Here is a 4,394-nt window from a genome sequence, read left to right as displayed (position 1 = left end):
TCTTGTAGTTTGAAGTGTACAGATGTTTTTCCTCCTTGGATTAGTTTATTCTTTAATGGTTTTTTAGTTTATATGCTGTTGTGTATGAGATAAAAAATCCTTTCACCTATTTTGTTGTTATCATATAGAAAGGCAACTCATTTCTGTGTGTTGAATTTCTGTTTTATAACTTTACTAAGCTTGTTGATATGATCTAACAGTCTTTTGGTTGTGTCTAGGATTTTTCTGTATATGAGATTGTATCATTTCCAAGCAAAGATTATTATAATTAAAAAAAATTGGTTGCCATCTTATTTCTTTTTTTTGCCAGATTGCTGAGGCTAGCAGTTCCTGTGTTCTATAAGAGAAGTGAAGGTGGCATCTTTCTCTTGTTTTTGATATAGAAAAAAAGCTTCCAACCTTTTGCCATTGAGTATGTTAGGCTTGGGTTTGTCACATACGGCCTCTATTACATTAAGATATATTCCTTCTAACCCTAATTTGTTGAGCCTATTTACCATGGAAAGATGTTGTGTTTTGTTAAATGCTTTTTTAAATTCTTTTTTTAAAATTTATTTTCAGCATAACAGTATTCATTATTTTTGCATTACACCCAGTGCTCCATGCAATCCATGCCCTCTCTAATACCACTACCTGGTTCCCCCAACCTCCCACCCCCCGCCCCTTCAAACCCCTCAGGTTGTTTTTCAGAGTCCATAGTCTCTCATGGTTCACCTCCCCTTCCAATTTCCCTCAACTCCCTTCTCTCCATCTCCCCTTATCCTCCATGCTATTTGTTATGCTCCACAAATAAGTGAAACCATATAATTAACTCTCTCTGCTTGACTTATTTCACTCAGCAGAATCTCTTCCAGTCCCATCCATGTTGCTACAAAAGTTGGGGATTCATCCTTTCTGATGGAGGCATAATACTCCATCGTGCATATGGACCACATCTTCCTTATCCATTCATCCATTGAAGGGCATCTTGGTTTTTCAACAGTTAGGCGACCATGGCCATTGCTGCTATAAACATTGGGGTACAGATGGCCCTTCTTTTCAGTATATCTGTATCCTTGGGGTAAATACCCAGTAGTGCAATGGCAGGGTCATAGGGAAGCTCTATTTTTAATTTCTTGAGGAATCTCCACAATGTTCTCCAAAGTGGCTGCACCAACTTGCATTCCCACCAACAGTGTAAGAGGATTACCCTTTCTCCACATCCCCTCCAACACATGTTGTTTCCCATCTTGCTAATTTTGGCCATTCTAACTTGTGCAAGGTGGTATCTCAAGATGGCTTTAATTTGAATCTCCCTGAGGCTAGTGATGATGAACATTTTTTCATGTGTCTGATAGCCATTTGTATGTCTTCATTGGGGAAATGTCTGTTCATATATTCTGCCCATTTTTTGATATGATTATCTGTTTTGTGTGTGTTGAGTTTGAAGAGTTCTTTATAGATCCTGGATATCAACCTTTTGTCTGTACTGCCATTTGCAAATATCTTCTCCCATTACGTGGGTTGACTCTTTGTTTTCTTGACTGTTTCCTTTGCTGTGCAGAAGCTTTTGATTTTGATGAAGTCCCAAAAGTTTATTTTTGCTTCATTTGCCTTTGGAGACATATCTTTTTTTTTTTTTTTAAGATTTTATTTATTTATTTGACAGAGAGAGATACAAGTAGGCAGAGAGGCAGGCAGAGAGAGAGGAGGAAGCAGGCTCCCTGCTGAGCAGAGAGCCCGATGTGGGACTCGATCCCAGGACCCTGAGATCATGACCTGAGCCGAAGGCAGCGGTTAATCCACTGAGCCACCCAGGCGCCCCGCCTTTGGAGACATATCTTGAAAGAAGTTGCTGTGGCTGATATTGAAGAGATTACTGCCTATGTTCTCCTCTAGGATTCTGATGGATTCCTGCCTCACATTGAGGTCTTTTATCCATTTTGAGTTTTATCTTTGTGTACGGTGTAAGAGAATGGTTGAGTTTCATTCTTCTACATATAGCTGTCCAGTTTTCCCAGCACCATTTATTGAAGAGACTGTCTTTTTTCCACTGTATATTTTTTCCTGTTTTATTGAAGATTATTTGACCTTAGAGTTGAGGGTCCATATCTGGGCTCTCTACTCTGTTCCACAACAAGGATGCCCACTCTCACCACTCTTGTTCAACATAGTATTAGAAGTCCTAGCAACAGCAATCAATCAGACAAGAAAGAGAAATAAAAGGTATCCAAATTGGCAGTGAAGAAGTCAAACTCTCTCTCTTCGTAGATGACATTATTCTTTATATGGAAAACCCCAAAGACTCCACCCCCAAACTACTAGAACTCATACAGCAATTCAGCAACGTGGCAGGATACAAAGTCAATGTACAGAAATCAGTGGCTTTTTTATACACTAACAATGAAAATACAGAAAGGGAAATTAGAGAATCGATTCCATTTACTATAGCACCAAGAACCATAAGATACCTGGGAATAAACCTAACCGAAGAGGTAAAGGATCTATACTCGAGGAACTACAGAACACTCATGAAAGAAATTGAAGAAGTCACAAAAAGATGGAAGACGATTCCATGCTCTTGGGTTGGAAGAATAAACATTGTTAAAATGTCTATACCGCCTAGAGCAATCTATACTTTTAATGCCATTCCGATCAAAATTCCACCAGTGTTCTTCGAAGAGCTGGAACAAATAATCCAAAAATTTGTATGGAATCAGAATAGACCCCGAATCGCTAAGGAAATGTTGAAAAACAAAAATAAAACTGGGGGCATCACGTTACCTGATTTCAAGCTCTATTACAAAGCTGTGATCACCAAGACGGCATGGTACTGGTATAAAAACTGACACATAGACCAGTGGAACAGAGTAGAGAGCCCAGATATGGACCCTCAACTCTATGGTCAAATAATCTTGGTAAATGCTTTTTTTGTATCTATTGAGATCATCAGAAGGTTTTTCCTTTTCTTAAAAAAATATATTTATTAATTTATTAATTTATATTATTATGTTCAATTACCCAACATATTGTACATCATTGATTTTTTTGCATTTTTTAAATTTATTTTTTATTTTCAGCATAACAGTATTCATTATTTTTGCACCACACCCAGTGCTCCATGCAATCCGTGCCATCATTAATTTTTGATGTAGTGTTCAGAGATTTATTAGTTGTGTGTAACACACAGTGCTCATCAGAACATGTGCCCTCCTTGATACCAATCACCTAATTTCTCCATCCCTGCAACCCCTTCCCTCTGTAACCCTCAGTTTGTTTCCCAGAGTCCAGAGTCTCTCATGGTTTGTTTCCATCTCTGATTTCTTCCCATTCAGTTTTCCCTCCCTCTCCCTAGGGTACTCTGCTTTATTCCTTATGTTCCACATATGAGTGAAACCATGTGATAATTGTTTTTCTTGGCTTGACTTATTTTACTTAGCATAATCTTCTCCAGTTCTATCCATGTTAATGCAAATAGTAGGTATTCATCCTTTCTGATTGCTGAGTAATTGTCCATTGATTATATGAGCCACATCTTCTTTACTCATCCATCTGTGAAGGACATCTCAGCTCCTTCCACAGTTTGTTACTGCAGATGTTGCTGCTATGAACACTGGGGTACATGTACCCCATTGTTTCCTCTACAACTAGTAGTACAATTGCTGGGTCTTAATGTAGCTTTTTTTCAACATCTTGAGGAAACTCCATACTGTTCTCCAGATTGGCTGTACCAGTTTGCATTCCCATTAACAGTGGAAGAGGGTTCCCCTTTCTCCATATCCTTGCCAATTTTTTGTTTTCTGTCTTGTTAATTTTTGCCATTCTGACTGACATAAGGTGGTGTCTCATTATGGTTTTGATTTGTACTCTGATGGCTAGTGATGTTCAACATGTTTTCATATGTCTGTTGGCCATTTGTATGTCTTCTTTGGAGAAGTGTCTGTTCATATCTTCTGCCCATTTCTTGATGAGATTATTTGTTTTTTGGGTGTTGAATTTGCGAAGTTCTTTATAGATGTTGGATACCAGCCCTCGATCTGTAATGTCATTTGCAAATATCTTCTCCCATTCCGTGGGTTGTCTCTTAGTTTTGTTGACTGTTTCCATTGCTATGCAGAAGATTTTTATCTTGATGAAATCCCTACATTTCATGTTTGTTTCCCTTGCCTGTATTTTAACTTTTTAAAAGATTTTATTTATTTATTTAGCAGAGAGAGAAAGAGAGAGAGAGAGAGCACAAGCAGGGGGAGCAGCAGTCAGAGGGAGAAGCAGGCTGCCTTCTGATCAAGGAGCCTGATGGGGGACTTGATGCCAGGACCCTGGGATCATGGGTCATGACCTGAACCAAAGGCAGATGCTTAACTAACTGAGCCATCCAGACATCCCTTCCCTTGCCTTTAGAGACGTGACTTGCA

This window comes from Neovison vison, chromosome 1 (assembly GCF_020171115.1).
Source record: "Neovison vison isolate M4711 chromosome 1, ASM_NN_V1, whole genome shotgun sequence".
Lineage (NCBI taxonomy): Eukaryota > Metazoa > Chordata > Mammalia > Carnivora > Mustelidae > Neogale > Neogale vison.
This window is presented reverse-complemented; position numbering follows the sequence as displayed.